Source organism: Leptonychotes weddellii, chromosome 3 (genome assembly GCF_054177405.1).
Source record: "Leptonychotes weddellii isolate Sample4059 chromosome 3, ASM5417740v2, whole genome shotgun sequence".
Lineage (NCBI taxonomy): Eukaryota > Metazoa > Chordata > Mammalia > Carnivora > Phocidae > Leptonychotes > Leptonychotes weddellii.
In genome coordinates this window covers 52,847,193-52,869,200 of record NC_138371.1, presented here as the reverse complement: position 1 = coordinate 52,869,200, position 22,008 = coordinate 52,847,193, and the positions used below count along the sequence as shown (strand labels likewise).

At 43.2% G+C, this 22,008-nt stretch overlaps 1 protein-coding gene across 5 annotated transcripts in view; it reads right to left on the bottom strand.

Moving 5' to 3' along the window:
• The window catches only part of WIPF1 (WAS/WASL interacting protein family member 1), a 120,360-nt gene that overhangs the window by 39,948 nt on the left and 58,404 nt on the right, over window positions 1-22,008 (bottom strand). For 2 of the 5 annotated variants that reach the window (XM_081814137.1, XM_081814138.1), the window contains exon 2: window positions 11,625-11,730. The exons of 2 other annotated variants lie outside the window; for them this stretch is intronic. The gene's annotated coding sequence lies outside the window, so the exon portion shown is untranslated. Of the gene's footprint in view, window positions 1-2,921; window positions 3,147-11,624; window positions 11,731-22,008 lie in introns of those variants that run through there. One more of the 5 variants, XM_081814136.1, reaches the window with a different exon arrangement.

Sequence of the window (22,008 nt, the reverse complement as noted above, 5' to 3'; positions counted from 1 at the left end):
CTGGAGATTCCCTCCCTCTGCTCCTTCCCCTGCTCTCTCTCTCTCAAATGAATAAATAAAATATTTTTTTAAAAAGTTAATGCAAATTGATACACATCCAAACCCTTTGAAAAGTGAGACAATGAAGGTAAGTCATTGTTTAGTGGTGGCAAAAGGAAAGGAGCCCTTCTCTACCTTATCCACAGAACTAAAAAGTATCACATTTCCTCCCACTATTTCCCATCTCTTCTAAGTATTCTATCAAAGGGGATCAAATCTTAAAGCTAGAGTTTTCTTTTTTTTTTAAGATTTTATTTATTCATTTGAGACACAGAGATAGAGAGAGACAGAGAGCATGAGCAGGGGGGGAGGCAGAGGGAGAGGGAGAAACAGGCTCCCCGTCGAGCCTGGAGCCCGATGCGGGGCTCGATCCCAGGACCCTGGGATCATGACCCGAGCCAAAGGCAGACGCTCAACCATCTAAGCCACCCAGGTGCCCCCCAAAGCTAGAGTTTTCTTAAATCCTCAGCACCACATTTCGTTTTACCAGAGGATTAAGATCTACCCCTGTGCCCATGCTCCCAGCATATATGTCAATACACTCAATATATTTAATCCATTTTATCATTGAAAGTGTAGTCTTGTAACATAAGCAAAAGTGTCAGCAAATTTACTTCTGAAAAGGCCAAAAGACTTAGGAAGGAAAACGTCTTCCTTGAGGTTATTTGCTTTAAAGATACTGTTGCTTTGACATTTAAAACAAAGCATTTGTAATCCCAGAGTCTCAGGACTGGAAGAGGGCAACTAGTTGCTCTCTCCACTGCATTTATGAAGGAAGCTCTTGAAAATATAGGAAACTTCTTTATACTTATATATAGTTGTTAAGTGGCCTTGGGCAAATTACATAGCCTAAGTCCAGTTCCCACAAAAAATGGGGGTAATGGTACCTACTCAGTAGTGTTATTCAAGAGTTAAATGAGGCAAATGCTTAGTAAGTATTAGCCATTTTCTAAAATAAAATAAGGAAGAGAGCCTAACATGTAGCAAGTCCTCAATAAATGTTATTGTCTTCCCCCGCTATTTAGTCATGAGAAAGAAACCATAAGTTGATTTAAACCCTGGCCCACACGTACGCACCCGTGCAAACCTCCGTATTACAGATGAATGGTGAAGGGAGATGTGTATAAAGTGCATTTTAAAGCATACTAATTAAGGCATTCCTTATTCTAGTATATTTTTTTCAGTTTAATTTTCAGGAGCGAGCATTGCAAAATAAAGACAGAGGTATTTATGATATTTCAAGGGAAATGCTCTTTTCAACAAGACGTAAATGTATGGCAATTTGGATAAACAAAAGTGAGTCCAACCTTAAAGCAGAATGTTCCACAATTTAAACAGCTAGAAACTTACAAAGTAAATGACATGTTCATGAAATGTTAATCAGACTTCAAAAGGGCAGAAAACTTGAAAGGTCCAGAAATTAGGGAGCTCACTTCCTCTTACATTTTAGCACAGGTTGGGCAACTTCTAGCCCACAGGCCACATCTAGAATCTAATTTCATCAATGAGCAGGGTGAAATTGCTGCTGGACCCCAGGGAGTCAGTTTTATCATAGGGAGTTCTCTGCATATTGCAGTTTATCTAGCATCCGCATAATCCTTAAAAATTTAACTATTAGAGCAATTCAGGAGCTGTGAACAATTAACTCGTGTCTGAACTTTTCAAAGAACAGTGAAAACCTGACTGTGATTCTAAATAAATCATTTAAACCTCTTTAGACTATAAGAGGAAGAGTTTTGACTAGATGAAGTTCCAGTTCAGAAGCAACACAACTTTATGAAGTTAATGGGTAATACTTAAGACCCACAATTCCAATCACGAGGAAGGACATGGCTTCCACACTGCCTTGCCCAGCCTCTCTCACCTTCCTGTCTCGCTATCCTGTCTTACTCTTTCTCTTGCCTTTTCACTCATCTTTCTCTCTACCAAGTTGTTCTACTTTTCTTAATCAGAATCTTCCTGAAGCCTTTCCTCCATTTTACCACTTCTCCATTTTCTACAGTATACTTATACCATTGAATTATTTAAAAGAACTTATACTTATTGATTAAATTTGTATGTACCCTCTTAATATTTTAAAGCTGTATTTTATATTTCTCCATGGGGAAAAAGGAATATGTCAAGTCACTTCTTCCTGCCCCGGAGGCAAAAAAAATTTTTTTGATACAAAAAATTTCCTTAATCCTAATCTGGAGGTCTCTGAGTACATGGCTTGAAAATTTTAAGTTATAATATTTTATGACAAAATGTTAATCATATTAGCTGTAAATAGTTATAACAAATGCTACAGAATTTGATTAGCAGAAGTAGCTATGCACTGCACTGTTAGGGGGTTGAATAGAAAGATTCTAAAGACAGACTGTCTTCTTCCTAAAATACTCTGTCTAGAAATGGTTTAATTTGGGATTTGAACTTCAGTGACATATCTGTAGCAACAGAAAGGCAACACCTCAGTTCCATGGTCCTTTCCTTTGAAGTTTCCAATGACTGCCTTTACTTTAAAAGTACTTACTGCTACTCGCCAAAGCGACAGTTCAAAAGCAGTGTGTGGACAACGGTACCACACGTTGAAAGGCTATACTTACAGACAAAAACCCCCATTTTAAATGGGGAAAAAAAATTCCTGTGGATCCAAACTTGTCCAGTGGTCAGGAAAAATTCTACTGAAAATCTTGCTTGCTTTTTGGTACAAAACACAAGTTATGAATTGCCCACAATCACCACAGTGTTGAAACTAGCATTCTCTTCAACAGGAATAGATTACATGGTCTTCTACTGAAAAATCAAACTATCTCAACATACTATGGCCCATTAAAAGCCTTTTTGTTCTTCCCTCTAGCTGATAAAGGAAATACATTTAGTTTGAATATAACTTTTCTTACCGTTAAAGGACACCGTAGGAAGGCATGATGGGGGACACAGGTAGACAGACAAGCAAGATGTGAGCCCAGAGAGAAAACCGTCCCTGAAAAAGGCATCATCTTCCAACCCAAGTGTGGGGTCGTTTTTGGACAGCCATTTGGGACAAGCTCTGGCCTCTTGTTAAATGTGACATACTGAGTCAGAGGCAGACGTCTTTCTGTGGTTATTCACTTCCTGTCTGATTAATTTGTTGTTTGTTCCTTCCTCCTTTGCTGCAGAAAAAGAAACTAGATTGGCTTTACTTAAGAAGCAAGAGAAAAAAAACCCTAAATTAAAAAAATTAAATGTTTCTCTTTTCCACAAGGTGTAACATATCTGTTTGGTACAGTGACAAGAGGAGATCAGGATGTCCATCCAGTTGGCAGGCCAACATTATTCTAGATATCTGCACAGAAATAATTATTCACAGAGCCTGAGATTCCTTCAGGAAAATGCGGCTTGAAAGTATCACTCTCAATATTGACTATACCATTTAGTATTAAGGAAAAGAGTCACCAGGCACTAAAAGCTCTCAGCTACACCAATAATTAGGGTAATGATTCTTCCTCATCTACAGAGCATTCAAGTGTGTAGAGAGAAAGTCACAGATGCAGGTGAAGAGAGCTGGTCAAGTGTATGAAGGCAAATGAGTTTTGAAATGTGATTTTGGTGCCCAAGTCAGGATAAATGATACACAGCTCAAGTCCTGAGAAGATCCAGAGCTTTCTGTGCCAAATGTTTTGCTTCTGTCCTCCATATTTAATGGGATAACAATAACTCGCCCAGAAGATGCTGGACAAAAGCACAGAGATAATGAGTGCAGAAGGAGGAGAGGCAGATTTCTCATTATTAAAGGACCCTAAGAAGTGGAGAGGCAATGGACTACATGTACAAAACCTTGAGTGATGCACAAATATTCTGAAAATGCTCATCATTTTCTCTTGAGCCATCTGAAAGGTTCAGACTTACATTTGCAATGCATAGTATGTAGATCAGAAGAAAAACTCTGAGAACAAAAAAGTTATCAGTTAAAAGAATGAAAAACAGAGGCAAGTTTCAGAAACTAACTTCATTGTAAAATTAGAACTCTTGGTCCTGATTGTGATGGGTTCAGAAGGAAAAGGGGTGAAGAGCCCACAAATTGCCTACTATTCCCCCTTCCCTGTAAAATGACAGGACCAGGTAGACCAGTAGTTCTCAATTCAGGCGGCGGCTGGAAATGGGTGGACTCATTTGTAGTTGGGGTGAGAAGTGGTAGGTTGGATGGGGGGCTCTGTAGGATGCAGGGGTGGAGCCAGAAATGTGGCTTTTCCTAGGATGCTTTGGATAGTCTCACCCAAAATACCGACAGTACTCCTACTGAGGAGTACTAGGATAGTTGATGTCTACGGCTCCTCCAGACTCTAAGTTCTTTGAGATATCAATCTTGCTGCATGAGTAGAATTTTATGACGCGAGACCATGGCAAAATTCCTGGAAGTAGAGCACTGAAGGATTAGGAATGGAGAGTCCTGCCATCCGACGTGCAGGTGTGGGGCACCCGACAGAGGTGGAGGCCTGCGGCTAGCATCTCCTTCCCCCTCCACTAACCTCAGGAAAACAGAAAACTTGATCAACTACCAAGTGAATGCCTGAGTGAACCTTTGAGAAGTCGAACTCTAGTTAGGTCTAAAAAGGGAACATGGGCAATAGGATGCATTTTCAGAATTATTTTGAAGCTCTCTCAGTAGGCCACCACATATACACGCACGCACACACACAAATACACCCTCACCATGCGGTACACATACAGTTCACGTCAGTCCCCTCCACCAGGGATGGCTCAGTTAGGAGGTAGAATCACTTAGAAGGCTGCAGCCCCCAAGACACACAAGGGAGCAGTTGTCTAGAGTTTGGTTCTGTTTTCATCTTTAATGAAAACGTATAAATACAGCCAACTTTGGACGCATTTATGAGGTGTCTACTAGCCACCATAGGATATAAATCAGGTAACATTCCTCCCTTGCTTAAAACCCTCCAGTGGTTTCTCATTCCACTTAAAAAGTCCAAACTCGGCCAGGAGCCCGCAAGAACCCATATCTGGCCCCGCCCTAGCCCTCTGACCTCATCTCAAGTAACATCCCTTCTTGCTAATTTACCTTCCAGCTCTTTCCGTTCCTTAAATGCATCCAGCTCATTTGCATCTCGGGGCCTTAGACTTATAAGACTCCCCCCAGCACACTCATCTCCTGGTTCCTTCTCATTCCTCAGCTGTCAGCAAAAATGCCCCTCCTCGTGCCCCATCTCTGGGCCTGTTCTCGTTTACACACAGCACGTGTCACCACTCGACATTCTTTTCATCAATTTAATGGTTTGTGCGGGGCGCCTGGGTGGCTCAGTCGTTAAGCGTCTGCCTTCGGCTCAGGTCATGATCCCAGGGTCCTGGGATCGAGCCCCACATCGGGCTCCCTGCTCGGCGGGAAGCCTGCTTCTCCCTCTCCCACCCCCCCTGCTTGTGTTCCCTCTCTCGCTGTGTCTCTCTGTCAAATAAATAAATAAAAAATCTTCAATTTAATGGTTTGTGTACTTGTATGTCCCCACTAGAATTCAAGCTCCATGAGGATGGGGACCTTCCTTCCTGCTGTCATTTCAGCATCTAGAACCGCCTCTGACACTCTCGGTAGGTGCTCAATAAATATGTTGAATGAAAAACAAAATCATACCTCCTAAAAATTCTTCCATAATATAACATTCCCTAAGACCTTAAGACTGGGGGTGTCTGGGTGGCTCAGTCGTTGGGCATCTGCCTTCGGCTCAGGTCATGATCCCAGGGTCCTGGGTCTGAGCCCCACATCAGGCTCCCAGCTTCTTCCTCTACCACCCCCTTTGCTTGTGTTCCCTTTCTCGCTGTGCCTCTCTGTCAAATAAATAAACAAAATCTTAAAAAAAAAAAAAAAAAGACCTTAAGACTGTTTCCTCTTGGGGTGCCTGGGTGGCTCAGTTAGTTAAGCTTCTGGCTCTTGGTATTGGCTCGGGTCCTGATCTCAGGGTCATGAGCTCGAGCCATTGGGCTCGTGCTCAGCCAGGAGTCTGCTTGAGATTCTCTCTCTCTCCCCTTCTGCCCCTCCTCCTGCTTACGTGCTCCCCAAAATAAATAAATAAATAAAATTAAAAAAAAATTGTTTCCTCTCAAATAGTGAATAAGGAATGCCAAGGCTAGACTTGAACCCTCTTTTCAGGAAAGTTTCAGTTAAAAGGAACTTTTCCAGAGGAAGGATGGCACAGATCAGCAGGGAAGCCCATGAGCCCACAGCGGGCTTGGCAGACCAATCTGAGCTTAATGGTAAAGTAAAACAATAATCAGTAAGCTCTTGGACCAATCAGGTGAGGAATCCTCCATATTAATGTTCAGAAATACAAAACCAAGAGCAGACAGAAGATTATAAAACAAGAGCACAGTTCTCACCAGTCTGGGAAAAGTGGTGAAGGATCACAGCCTACGACCTTCCTGTGGTGACCCCCAATCAACGCAGACTGAATCAACATGTATAACATACGATAAGATTTGTTCACTTATAATTCTGGTTTTCCAAGTTGTGTTTCTGTAACTAACTCTAAGAGATGGTTTTTGCCCTGGTAGTAGAAAGATGTTTTAGAATAGGGTTTTCTCAATTCGGACACACCTTCCTCAATAGCAAAATGCCGCCCTTATTGCTTTTTAGGGGGAAAGAGAAACCATACCAGATTAAATATATGCATTTATTGTATGAGGAAATCTACTTTCAAAACGTTAAAATATGGGAATTATGTGATTTAAAGGAGCAGAAACAAAGTAATTTCCCTCTTCCCCCTGTATAATCAGTACAGTTACACAGAGGTTTGGCCATTTAAAAATAATCTCAGAAAGGGGCTCCTGGGTGGCTCAATCAGTTGGGCAGCCGACTTTTGATTTCGGCTCAGGTCGTGGTCTTGGGGTTGTGGGATCGAGCCCTGCGTCCGGCTACGCACTGGGTGGGAACTGCTTGGAATTCTCTCTCTCCCTCTGCCCCCTGCTTGTGCGCTCCCTCTCTCTTTTTCTCTCTCTCTCTCAAAAAAAAAAAAAAAAAAATCTCAGCAACACAGAAATTGAAAACAGTCTGTACTATTCAATGCCAGGTTAGTGTAAATTGGTATAATCCTACTTGGGGAAAAATTGGCACTATATTTCCATTTGTTTTGGCAGCTCAGTGCTAATTGATCCTACTAATAACTATGTCCTTCAATTTCCGTTTGGAGACCCATCTCTCCATCACTCTCAGACCTGTGGGTCCAGAGGCTTTTGTTCCCACTGCAAATACAGGAAGAGCATGTGATTCAGGGCCGGCGAATCAGACCTTGCATTCATTTGGCCCCACAGACTTTTTGAGCGATGGCCTGTGAACTCATTAGAACCAAGGGAATTTGTGGCCTGAGGCAAGGACATTTCTGCCAGATGGGCTGGACTGGGATCTGTGAGGATATGGGGGCTGAAACAGCCACACTCATCCTTTGACCACATGGGGTCTGAAACTGAAACCAACAAAATAGGGAATCTGAAGGGGGAGTGATGGAGAAAAACCAGCTACTGACCTTGTTGGCTGAATCCATCTGTACCTGAGGCTAGCCCTACTCCCGGACTTTTAATTTACATTAACAAACGAATTCTCTATTTTGCTTGAGCTGGCATAATTAGGTTTTCTATCATTGGCAATACAGACACCCTTGTGACATAGAAATCGGTACCAGAAGTGAGTGTTGGGGCGCCTGGGTGGCTCAGTCGTTAAGCGTCTGCCTTCGGCTCAGGTCATGATCCCAGGGTCCTGGGATCGAGCCCCGCATCGGACCCCCTGCTTGGCGGGAAGCCTGCTTCTCCCTTTCCCACTCCCCCTGCTTGTGTTCCCTCTCTCGCTGTGTCTCTCTCTGTCAAATAAATAAATAAAATCTTTAAAAAAAAAAGAAGTGAGTGTTGAATGTGACTAACCCTAAAATGTGGAAGTGACTGGTTTAAGGTCCAGTGAAGGCTAGTGCAGGCTCTCCTGGGCTAGGACACTGGCATCCTTATTATGCGGTGGCCACACTGAGGCTTATGCTCCCACCTATTGAATCCTTGGCCTCCTAAGTCCGTGAGCCTACGGATGGTGCACCATTAAAGGATTTGGAGGAAACAGTTAGAATGTTGGCATGTGTTAGCTAGTTCTTGCAGCCTTCAGTAAGAACTACAGAAAAGAGGTAATTTAGACTGAAACTGGCTGGAAGTACAGAGAGAAAAAAAAAATACAGCTTTCTATTAGAAACCTTTTTTGCCTGTGATCTGCCACCAAGATGGCGGAGAGTCAAATAATCTGGAACCCTGTGGTTTGGAAAAGTCAAAATTTCTATGCTACGCTAACATTAGATAAAGTAGGGCCAAAACGTAAGAACCACATCAGGAAATACGTTTGGAATACAGGAGAAGCCTGATACCCCACTGTCTCTCCAAAGACCCATTCAGTGCATTATAAAATATACTAGAGACTGGTGACTGAGACTCATTCTCTCCCTCTCCAAATGTGAGTTTAATCACAAAATTCCTCTATCGGTCTCCACCTACCGTTGTATGCTGGGTGTCAAACTATACAGGAGCCTTGAGTACAGTTCTAGATTTGCTACTAGCTACATTATAAAGAGCTTAAAAAGTGAAATTATAGTACTATATTTTATTTAACAGCCTATTGCAAAAATAACATTACACCATGTACTCACAATAAAAAGGTATTCAGTAGGCATTTTGCATTCTTTTCTTCACACTGAGTCTTCAAAAATAAGTATGTATTTTGCTACTGGCAACATCTGAAGTGCCCAAGAGCCTCTACCGTACCAGACAACACAACTCTGGATGGCGCGGCCTGCCGGGATGGGGCCGGCCTCACTCATCCTCTCCCCTGGCAGGATACACAGATGACACTTCACCCATGACCGCAGTCCTGGGGAAGGCGCTGGACTACAGCTTCAGGGCTAAGAAGAGTGTGTCCTGCCTGGAGCCATCTCTTAGAATGGGGCATTGGCTAGGTAGTTTTGGGTTTGGGGCCAGCAGAATTAAAGACCCCAAATTGGCTTCTCCTTCCTAGAGTCGTAATGCTGACGATCCTAGCGCCGGACTTGAATCCTCAGCCAAGGTAAATGGTATATAATACCTTCAACCTAGGCGTTCAGAAGGGATTCACAGACTCAGAAGCTTCGGTGGCTTTCCAGTGTTCAGCACGGAAAATCTAAAGTCCTTGCAGGGACTAGCAAGGCCCCGCGGGATCCGACAGTCTCCCTCCGATCTCCTTCCTGCCCGGCTTCTCCTCACGCCTCACCCCTGGCCCCCGGCCCACCCGCTGGTCCTGGCGTGTTTGTGAGGACAGCTTTCTCCTGGTGTGGCTCGCTCCCCTCACTCGTTCGCATTCTGCGCTGTCTGCGCCTGGTCTGCGGGACGAGCCCGGCGAGGGCAGAGCTCGCCTGGCTCACTGCTGTCCCCCAGCTGCCTCAGAGCAGTGTCTGATATAGCCCCGGGGCTTGAGAAATAGCTGTCAATGGCCTTTAAAAGCTTCTAACTCCAGGTTGAGTTTCATCCTTCCTTTAACCTGAGGTTGGGAGTAGGCTGCCACACTCTCGGCTCTAGGCGGGGGGTGGGGGTGGGGGGAGGGCGCCAGGGTGGAGGAGGTACGTGCTGGATTTCTTCCTCCAAAAGGACCCAGGAAGGCTCTTCTCCTGACAGCTGTTAACACAGGACAGCCATGTAGAACGACAACGTGGGGACCTGCCAACGCATGTAACAACTCTTTCTCAAGCAGGCTTCTTAGCCAGTGTCGGGGATATGACACCGCCCCTTAAGTCAGGAAATGATGAGGCAACTCGCTTGGAAAGAGAAAGGGAGACCCACATCCACAGTGGGAAGAAAGCGACCCCATGACTACCCGGCAAGAACAGTCCCATAATGGGTTCACAAATTCATATTCAACCCATCTGTATTTTCTCCCCGAGGACCGGCCGGCCGGCCGGTACACCAATGGAGAGCCCTGTTTCTCCATACAGACAGTCTGTATGGAGTTGTATACTCAGCAAACAACAAACAACAACAAATGCTGACATCGGAACATCACTAACTTCATGTCTTCGAGGGACAAATGCTGATTACGTGTGGAAAGACCTTTCATGTTTCCTTTGAAAGCACTGTTTTGTTTTAGGCAATTTAATTAAAATGCAAAAATTTCCCAGTTGGTCACCCCAGGATGGGGCCTTTACAGCGATATTGTTCCTCATTGAGACTTCTCTATACGGTTACCTGGTGTCTCTCACTGGAGGATAGAAACCATGAGGACAGGAGCGTCCTTCCACGGAAGAGTCTCTATACAGCTCTGCACCTTTGGGCGGGACGTCACCCACCTGAACACTGCAGGAAGGGCTCAGTGACCCGAGACTTCCGCTGGGACCCCTGACTGCATGGCAGCCAGGCCTGGCTGGTGCAGCTGCTGCCTGAAGAGGCAGGCCCAACCACTCTGCATGTGGACAGGAAATGGGGGCATTTGTGGGTGTCACAACAGTGGGGGCCCTCCTAGGATTCAGACCCAGGGACCGGAGATGCTAGACAGCCTGCAGTGTACCAGCCCGGCCCACTCAGTGAAGAATTGTCCCACGTAATGTTCAAAGGTCCTGTTAGAGATTGATGTAGGAAAAAAACCGTTGGTAGTTATCTGATCCTAGACCTTGGCTCCATTTTAAATATAAACCCAAAGTAATTATTACACTGTTGTATGAGCCCCTGAATTTTCCTTTAATGCAACTGTCCTATAAATGAAATACTATGTTTTGCTCAGATTTTTACTACGAGTTGTTCACCCCTTCTGGAAGATCATGTGCCCAAAGACATTGCCACTCCGGGTGCGTAGTACCCTCTTACCCAAGTTGGTGTGAATTTTTGCACCTGCCCATTCATGGTTGTTACAGGTGGAGATGCAAAGACTCAGCCAATTACTTTGTCCTGTTTGCTAATGAGCTGTAGCTAATCACTTACAAATTGAAGTTTGTTTTTTTTTTTAAAGATTTTATTTATTTGACAGAGAGAGAGACAGCGAGAGCAGGAACACAAGCACGGGGAGTGGGAGAGGGAGAAGCAGGCTTCCCGTGGAGCAGGGAGCCCGATGCGGGGCTCGATCCCAGGACCCTGGGATCATGACCTGAGCCGAAGGCAGATGCTTAATGACTGAGCCAACCAGGCGCCCCTAAATTGAAGTTATTTTATAATAAATTAATAAATTAGGTTCCTTTTATTTCTCTCTCTCTTTTTCTTAGGGGGGAGGGGCAGAGGGCGAGGGCGAGAATCTTAAGCGGGCTCCATGCCCAGCAGGGAGCCTGAACTGATGCAGGGCTCGATCCCACGACCCTGAGATCGTGACCTAAGCCAAAATCAAGAGTCACACACTTAACCAACTGAGCCACCCAGGTGCCCTATTTCTTCTTTTAATTACAGACAAAGATTATATAGAATTGGGGGAAATGATGTGTAAAGTCAAATTATTTCATTGATGGAGTTTCACTGAAGTTTGTGAAGTGGGCACCGGGAAAGAGTGGGTGCAGGCCAGACAAGGCTGAGAGCCATCGCTAGATGTCTCTGCTCATCTAGCCCGGGAAAGGGAGAACGGAGCCCTGGGGACCACAGCCACTCACCTACAATCCTGGGAGGGAATCTTGCACTTTCTTTCCAAACAGGTCACAGATTCGCGGTGCTCTTTTTCCTGTTTCTTAGCAGACCCTGCTTCTCTCAGCGGCTTGACTGAAACAGAATTTATTCTACTTCAATGACCTCAGATTCCCAGGGGATTCTGCTGCTCCCAAGAACTTTCTGCCTCCTATTTGGCTGCTCTGGATTCTCCAAATGCCTGGGAAGACAGACTGTTGGAAAAACACTTCCAGGTTGTCTCTGATGGGATGGCTACCCTACCAGGACATAGGAAAGACAATGGCAGGTGACTCCTCCTGGACCAAGTGCATGTAGGTAGTTCCCTCAACTCCAGATATGGGTGCAGGGCGAACAGGATCCCAGGAAAGGGCATGATCACAAGGGTGTGTGTGTGTGTGTGTGTGTATTTCGTTTTTGGTTTTGTTCTGCTTGCTCACTGCTGACTAAATGACTCCTCCTCCTGCTTCATGGGAGCTGCTTAATTCAGCCTTGGACCATTTTATTCTGCTTCAGAACCATTCTGACAGTATGATGAGTTAGTGGCTTATGTAAAAAAGCAACTCCATGACTACATTTAAGTATTGACTCGTACCCCTGAAATTAATACAATAATGCACGTCAATTATTCTTTAATAATAAAATAAAATAAATACTGAGTAGTTTGGGAATACCAAGCCACAAAGATTTGAGGTATAAGAACCACATGTGGTTTATGTTTGTAGGACACCCTCGGAAGATAAATGGACAGAGTTAAAAAAAAAAAAACAAAGCTCAATGGCCTCCCCACCTTTCCCCTGACCACCATTAAAAAAATAAAAAAATAAAAAAAACAAAATAAAACTAAACAATTAAACAGAGCCCAGGCCGGGTGTTACTCCTGGCGAGGCAGTTGCGTCCTAGACAAGGCAAATAAGTAGTTGTCTGGGGGCCGTGGCTAAGGTCAAGAATAAGCTGCTAGCATAACCTCCACGTGGGCCCACAGCCCCTGCTTCCTGAGCACCGCCTCTCCCGGTCTCCACGGCTACCTTCCTCCAGATAAGCTTCTCCAGCTTGACCCTCTGCAGTTGCTGCCTTGCCTACCCCCGACCTGGCCCGACCTGGCCCCACTCTGCCTCTCAGCCAATCTGCTTCAGCCAAAAAGAAAAACACAAAACAGTGAATTGCTTTCTAGAAACAAAAATATTTTCTGTGATCTTTTTATCGGCTTACCCTATCAGTGTGTCTCTGACTACATGGCTAACTAGTGAGCAGGGCCATGTGTCACAGCAGTCATTCAACAAACACAGGCAAAACTCTCCACTCTCGCGGAGTTTTACACTCATATCTGAACCGATGATACGATGGAAGGAAAACAAATTTATCCTCCGTACTGTGCAGTGTGGGTGTTCATTTTGGCCAACTCCAATGTAAATGCACAGTTCACCAAAGTCCTTGTGGGGTGGGGAGGGGCGGGTAGGCATTTTGATTTGAGAACCATTTCCATACAAACATACTTGAGGGTATGCCGCCAGGCCAGCCCACAAAAGTCTATTTAATTCATAATGTGACTAAACTGTATCTTCAGGTCCAAGTCTTCAAAGGAAAGGACTCAGAGATTTGGGGGGGTGGTGTGTGGCGCGAGGGGCTCCAGCCTCAGCTTCTATTCCCTTCCCCTAGGCGGCCCTGCGATTTCCCTTGGCCCCACTCAGGGCCCTGAGCGGCTCCTATCCCAAGGTCATAATTCCCTTGCCCAGGATAAGATGATCTCACCAACCCGGAAGGAGGAAATCAGGTTGTTTTGAAAGAAAGAGTAGTTGTTAACCCAAATGATGTTGAATTAGTGGACTTTGTATTGAGATAAAAGAATACACTGGGCTGGAGGGAGAGACTATAGCAGAGTCCCATTGTCTGGGGATAACTTCCTTAAGTTTCTCCTACGGTTTATAGTTTCCTTCCTTAACTTCAATATATCTTTTTCCTTATTAAAAAGTCATACATGGAAATGTTTAGAAAATATAAATAGTTTTTTAAATGACCCATTAGTACTCAGAGAAAACCAGTTAACATTTTGGAATTTCCTTCCAGTCTTTTCTTCTTCTCTGTGTATCTAAAATGGGATCATGTGGTATGTATGTAGTTTTATTTCCCTTTTTTTTTTTACATTTCCTCATATTGTTAAATATTCTCCTAATGCAATTTTAGAAGTTGAATATTTCATTTTATGTGTGGTCTATTACCCATGTAACTATTTTTCATTGTTAAACATTAAACTGCATCCAATTTCATTATTACAAATCCTACCACGTTAATAGACTTGTATCTAAAGATCTGTGGTCATTTCAGATTATTTCCTCAGGATACATGTATTAGAGTACAATTACTAGAATGGAAGATATAAAGTTTATTCTAGTGATCTTCATACTGTTAAACTGTTTCCTCAAAGTGGTAGCATTTCTTCTCTCATTAGTACCTACTTCATTTCAACATTTGCTATTATTATCACTTTTCAAAATCTTTGCCAATTTGATAGATGAAAATTGTATGTATGGACAGTTTTGATTTTCATTTCTTTTATTATTAGTGAGCCTGGCAGTGTTTCATATATTTATTGTCTTCTCCATTATTACTATACCTTTCTCCACTGATTGACTATTATCTGGATTTTTTTGATCACAAGATTTTAGTCTTTTCCTTATTTCTTCCACTTCTGAACCTAAAGATTACTCAACTCTCCATGACTTTTCATAGACAAAATAAAAATTCCTAATCCTTGGGGGACAGGATGGATAAGCAGTGATTATTTCTGTGCACTGATAAAGCAAATTTCATAAATCAAGGACGGCCTCTGTTCCCGACAGATATACACATACAAAAGAATTCTCTGAGAAGGCAACAGTGGCTAAGTTTTCACGGCCTGTGAGAATTTTCACCATTTCAAGAAATGTCTCCATCCCACGTCAGAAGGAGTGTGCGTGACGTCTGGGCCCATCTTACTAGAGTTCTTCCTGCCTCAAAGGCAGAAGTAGGAATGCCCTGATGGTTATTACACACGTGCATCCATGTGTGAACCTCTAAAGTCTGAGTATGGAAAACAATCCTCATGACCCTGAGTCACCTCATTCCATCTTTCACAAGACTAAAGTTCCCAGGAACTAAGGAGTAATGTAGGCCGACCCAATGAGTCTCTAAGCTTCCTTTATCTTCACTGTCTTCACTAGCCATTAAGCAAATATTTTGGAAGAAGTAAAATCTAATATAGAATTTTTTTTCAATGATTAAAAACTTGGTGACAAAAATAACTTCTGAGCATAGGTCATTCAAAGTAACTACCGTTTTCGATTTGATGATTCACCTGAGGACCCAGGCTGGCCTGACCTCTTCTGGCCTCCTTCCCATTGGGTCTTCCCGAGTCAAAGGCTCTTCCTCACTTCCTACAGTTCCCTCTCCTGGACTCGGAAGATGGTTGATACATCTAAGTGAGAAAGGCAGCTACTCCGGGGTACCATGCCTGGAGCATACTAACCACTCAACAATGTCAGCTATCGTTACTATTACTAAATGAGCTAAACTTGTCCTCTGTTAGTGCTACTTGGTAAAGGAGGAAACAGAGCAGGTAGAGTGGCTCTTTTTGTTTACAGATGCAATGCAATGTGAGAATGAAGAATTTACCCTGTTTGACAATTGAGAAAAATTGAGAACTAGTAATTTCAGACTCTCTGTTTTATATCATTGTACAACTCGTTTTCAAATCTACTTAGGACAATTCCAAAAACCTGGCATTGGTCCACTCCATTTGTGCTGGTCCCATTCTCATTCACGAGTACCTCTGCATTTTTATGCAATTACAAATATCACTAGATTCTATGAACACAAATTCAGAAAAAATGCCCCAGAAACTTCCTAAAAATAATTTCTCCTAAAGGTTAAGGAGAAATAGAAATCAGTAAACAGATTTTATGCTCACTGCTTTGTTTTCATTCACCCGGAGTGGCTTGTTGTCAATCCATTGGCTCACTGCCATCTGTCCCGGGAGGAGGGTGGGAAGCCACTTATCTCGAAATCCTTCACTGCAGAGAGCAGGACTTTTCTTCAGGGCACTAAGAAGATGCCCAAAAGCCCTTTGGGGTGGTCTTACTCAACCGGGGAATGGAAGGCAGAGCTTATTTTCACGGCTGCTTTATTCTAGTGGTTAAGGAGCAAACAGAACAGTAATGGTCTGGGAATGTTTTCAGAGATGGCACATAATGAACCAAGAGAAAACAGGCCTAGAAGCAAGATCTGATTTCTCTGAGCAAGTGAGAAAATAAAACCACGATTCCTATCACTATGCCCAAGTTCAGTCACCGCAAGATGATGGCACTCTGATGTGAAAGGTAGTCGTGCCAAGAGTCAAGGTTTCAGCAAAACTGAATACCACATGGAAAACACTCTGAGTATCCAACTCTTGTCGGCAGGGACTTCACGGAAAACCAGTATGAAGATGACGAACGTGAAAGTTCATTTTTCAAAATACAAAGGCTTCTGTACACGGAACTTTCTATCCATCCAAGACTACCTGGTGCAAAATGCTCTGGGGAGGCGCATCTCTAATATTCTCCACTAGCGGTGTCTACTGAACTCTCTTCAACCTCTGACTGCACAAATGCGGAGGGAAGGTTTTCTTCTTTTGCTTTCTCCCCTCTCTTATCTTGAAAATATAGATGAGAGTCTCTAAAAAGGCTGAGAGATACAAAAAAGATCAAGTATCTCAAAATCTTTAGAGGCATAAGCTACATATAAAAGTTTAAGCAATGGAGAACAAGAGCGACCCGTGCTCCTCTGGATTCACTGAAGATTACCATCTTTGACATGGGTAGCAGCACTTGTAAAAAATGCAGCTTTTCGGGGGCGCCTGGCCGGCTCAATCGGTGGAACATGCAATGCTTGATCTCAGGGTTGTAGGTTCGAATGTAGAGATTTTAAGTAATAAAATGTTGAAAAAAAATTAAAAATTAAAATGCAGCTTTAAAAAAAAGTTTTAAATTATAATATGACTCTATTCTAAAATGCTCAAAGACAGTGTACACTGTATTAACTCCAGGAAGTAACTGGTACTCATTACCGCATTGCTAGAATTTGGTCTTTTACCAAAATAAAGTCCGTGAAAAAGAGAGGGCGGCGGGGGGGAGCGGCGAGCCTGAATGGCTCAGTAGGTTAAGCGTCCAACTTTTGATTTGATATCTCATGGGTCATGAGATCAAGCCCATGGAGCTCTGCGCTCAGTGGGAAGTCTGCTTGAGGATTCTCTCTCCCTTTACCCCTCCCCCCAATTCTGCCCCCCCCCATTCCCTGCTTGCACTCGCATGCTCTCTCTCAAATAAATAAATCTTAAAAAAAAAATCCATGAAAGACTAAGTCAACTCAGTGGTTATTTTCCTTAAACGTAACTCCTCCTCCTACTCCCCCAAAAGCAAGTGTACTTTTAAAAAATATACAATCAGAATTTAATAAAAGTCAAACCAGTTTTTTAAAGCATAAATCTGGGAATATAAAAATCACTGTAAACTTAGTAAGGTTATTAAAAAGGTTATATATTTTAATTCTCTACTTTTATTTTCTTTAACATAAATATAAAGGCACTTAACGGTTTAGGATTTACTTTTGAGATACTATAAAATATTACTATCCTCATGATCAAAGAAATTTATGAATTTATGGAAAAGGGAATAATATTTATTTATTTATTTTTTAAAGATTTTATTTATTTATTTGAGAGAGAGAATGAGATAGAGCATTAGAGGGGGGAGGGTCAGAGGGAGAAGCAGACTCCCCGCTGAGCAGGGAGCCGGATGCGGGACTCGATCCCAGGACTCCAGGATCACGACCTGAGCTGAAGGCAGTCGCTTAACCAACTGAGCCACCCAGGCGCCCCAAGGGAATAATATTTATAAAACATGTTAGTGAAAGCACTGTATATGTTTGTATATCAACATTCAAAGGTCATTCATTAATAAAAATATTGAAAGTCTAATAAAAGGAAAGTTAAGAGTAGCTTTACACAAACTTGCATTTTCCAAAATTTGTCAGGACTACAGAATCTGGAAGTACCAAAGATTAAGTAGAAATCCACATTTAGAAGAGTTCCATGGAATTCTCAGAAAGAGAGAGCAGGCAAAGGGTCATCTGAGGACATTCTTTTAGCCTAAACTTTGAGAATCATTCAAACCGGGGAGCCACTGGCTGATATTAACAAAGTGAAGCTTCCTACTAGTAAGCTCAGATGCCCGCCCGCCCTCTCTGCCAAACTTAGCAGATGAGAAGTCGTTTCATGAAGTCATGCGCAAACATGAAATTCGCTAGTAAAGGTTTGCTGCCTCCCCGCAGTCATTGCTTTGCTTGCTTAGGCTCGTTGCCAGCAGGAATATCTCCCTCTGCAAAACTATTTCAAAGTAGTGACTTGGAGGAAGTTGTGTGCTGATACCATGAAAAAAAAAAATCCCTCAAACACAAAGATAGTTCAAAAAGCATCTGTATAACGCTCAGAGGAAACAAACAGCTCAGCTAATTTCAACTCAAAATAAACCCAAGGGACCAGTTTACCTTGGCCATAGCTGCACACACACGCCGGAAAACTGAAGGTTGGCGATTATCTAGTGATTTTGTTTTGTGCCAAAGGGGATGAAAGGGCAGGGTTATCCATCCTGGGGTCAGGATGGAATTACAGAGGATACCCCACTCCACAATGCTTCAGACACAGAATGACACGTCTATAAAAGGATTTTGCACCACTCTCTCCATGAGACAGAGGAACCCTGGACCTCGGCTGGCATGACAAGTCTGATGTCCCTTCCCGAAGCCACTGGTAGATCAGAAGCTAATTCTGGGCCTCTAACATGGGTGTCTTTGCAGAACTAAGAGAGGAGGACATCTTGGGCTATATTGGGCTGAAATTCATCTATAATCTTCAAAATGACCAATACTGAATTTGCAACTTTTGGGCATTTAAAGATATTCTTCAAATTAAGTGGACACATCATCAACAAAGATCACATTATATTTGGTTTTGAAAACCATTTGGAGTTTTCTGTAAAGGCAGCTGCTTTTCTAAGAGAATAGGTGATGACTGCTACTCAAATCTTAAAAAGATCCTTATTTTATTTTCAAATAACTTTAGTTGAGAAGATCACTAGATGTGTCAGCAGAAGTCTTAAATTGTTTTTTCAGTCCTGTTTTGTATTGCTATTTGGACATCTTTATTGCTAATTGGGTTAGGAAGCCCCCAAAAGCCCTTTGGTTTTTGATCACTCGAGGAAATTTGCCTCACAGCTTATGTTATTTTTTTTCCATTTTTTTGTGAGGGGGAAGACACGAAAGGGTGCTGGTCTTTAATATCAGAGCTGTGTGTTGTTGACCTTCAACTGAGTCCTGAGATTTGTAGTTCAAAACATTCAGTACCCAGATCACATGTGGTGACAATGAAAATATTTTAAATGATGCTTTTCCGTCTTCAAGTGTTGGCCATCGTATTCAAGCTGGGCACAGGAAGCAGAGATCCTGTCTCAGCTGAGAGGCCAGCCCACAAGGGCAGCTCCAAGACCTGCTGTTTTTGCCATTGTCTTTTTAGGTAGTGCCCCAGTCATCAGTCCTCTGCAGCTCATAAAACCCAACATAACCTTTTGGGCTGCTCTGGAAAAAACCCATTGCGTAATAAGGGATAGAATGCTTTCTGTTCCATGTTTCCAGTGTTATTTTCTAGCCCAAAGAAATACCAAGTCATAGGCATCTAGAAATGAGAGATGGCCCAGGAAGAACAAGGATCCTACACAGTCTGTGAGCACTGACCATCCCCGCCAAGGGTTCATCTACCTGTTTCCGGCTGAGTGCTTCACCAGAGCAATACAGGCGTTGGAGCAAACAGCCTTTTCTGCCAGACTTGACGCAACTTAAGCGCTAGGGTGGTTCTTAAAGTGAAAGTAAAAGTACCTAGAACGATCCTTAGCATATAGTAACAGCACAATCAACTTTAGCTATTATTATTGCTCCAGAAGTGAAATGTCATTGTTCCGATCACCTTGAGGACACGGGCAGAGGTGAAGAGATGCAGATCCGTGGCAGTGATGGTGAAAGAAACACGGTCTCTGAGAACATGCACCATGTGACAGCAATGTCCTCCATATGAGCTTTCCCGAAGGGATCATTCAGCTATAGGAAATAATTAGAAGGCCCATTGGCATTTCTATGTGTAGTTTATATACCATCTTAGGTTTGCTGGTCCATGGCACGGAAAGGCTCGAATGAGATACCACGAGGTAGACAAGGCGCCACATGAGGTGCCACGGAGGTGGAGGAGTCGTGGCCTAGAAAGACAGAGGTTCCATTAAGGCCTCTGAGGTTTCATCTCGTTTTCACATTGCTTAGTGACATGATGTCCTTTGTGGCTCTGAACAGTAACGAACAGCCCTTAGAAAATGAATCGGATGCTAGGTGGAAAATGCCAAAAGTGCTACGTTGCTTTTGCTTTTATTTTTATTTTGCTTTTTTACCTTTTCTTTGTTCTCTGAGTCCTCTTCGCAGAATAATTTAAAATTCCATGATCACAAGAGCTTCCTTTGTGCCTACATTTCCCTTCTGAGATCAGCTGCAGCTGAACCCACCCCAGCCAAGGCCGACTGGACAAGGGCAGGCCCCTGGCCCAAGAGAGGCCAGTCTGCCTGCTGGAGAGTGCACTGAGCTGGCCGTGCACACCAAATGCTGCTCATCTGAGAAGTAGGAACTGGGAATCGTGGGGACAGGCAGTCATGCAGTCACGCCAGAGAAATGAGAGGTGACAGGAACGGCTGGGCCAGTTAATTGGTGGACAGGAGAGAGGAGATGACCCATCTCCTGGGCCTGAGGGCACATCGTGGTTTTCCAGGTACCTAAACTGCACTGTAGACTTCAATAATGCTACGGTAGCAACACTAACCATAACGACAAGAACCGCTAACATTTATTGGGCCCTTACTACGTGCTTAGGATAGTTTTAGGCACTTTTACAAGTTTTAACTCATTCAATTTTCACAATAACTCTATTAAGCAGATGATGATGATGATGATGACACTGAAGCCCAGAGAAGTAAACTGACCAAGGCTACACAGCTCATAAGTGGCAGAGACACAGCTGGAACTCAAACGGCTTGCCTCCAGAGCCCAGGCTTCTAACCAGTGTGCGCCTCCATGTGGGATAGTCCCGGGTTTCCTGTGCTCTTTACTGCCCATCCTTACAATAAAGACCCCCTATATTAAGGAGGCCTGACAGGGGGTCTATTTTTTGCTCTCCTACTGTCTCACAATTAGCATTTTTCTTGGCTCCACTCATTATGAATCTTAGTGACTTAGGTATATATTTATTAATTCAAGAACTATGTAATGCTTACTGTGTGCCAGGAACTACTACGAGCTTTGGAAGCAAAAGAATCAGCCCGATCCTAACTCTCAGGAACCTTAATACTTCACAGAGAAAGACTGGGTCGGCACACAGCCTCATATCAGAAAGTGCTGCCAGCATTTACACTGTGAGGTCGTACTTCCATGACCTCATGCATAATACATATTATTTACCATCTTTGTACACATTGTGTCCTATTTTTGCATAATAATATATTGTATCCTAAGCTCATTGTTAAAATAATGTCTAAAAAGCACGTTTTAAAAATCACCAAAACAGTGACAGACATGGTAAAGATGGCTTCTTCGAAGGTCTTCCTTCCTAGCACTCAGCGTCTTGAGTCAGCCTAAGGGGATGGCAGCCAGTCAAGCTCACACCGGCTGGAAACAGCTCTGACCGATTATCTGCCTACAGGCGGTACTGCAGGGTTCCCCCCAGCTTGAAGGCGTCTCAGAGACATGAACCATGGCCTCTTCCTCCATTCTACCATATTTCACTGTTGGCAACTCGTTCATGGCATGGATCCTCATTCCCGCCACACAGGTATTATTTATGTCTATAGCACTTGCAGGATGGTGCTCCCAGACACCCAGGTGTCACATCTTGTCATCTTCCCAAACCTACAGCACCAGCACCCTTCTTTGCGTCTGACAGGCTTTTAATACGTTTTAAATGGTTGTTTTATGACAGTATTACAAAAGTAACAGTCTATTGTGGGAAATGGTGAACTCAAGTCTAAAGAAGATAAATTACCTATAATCCTACTAGGTAGAAGTACATATTGTTCACTTTTTGGAATATTTCCTTCTAGTCTTGTACACGTAAAATGTTTTAAAATTAAGAATATAATGTATGTAGTTTTGAATCCAGTTTTGGTGATCCTTTCATGCCACGAAATGCTCTTTGAAAACATGGTCTGCATGATATCCTACACCAAAATTTATTGAATGTTCTCCTGTTGCTGGTCATTTAGTTATCCCTCACTT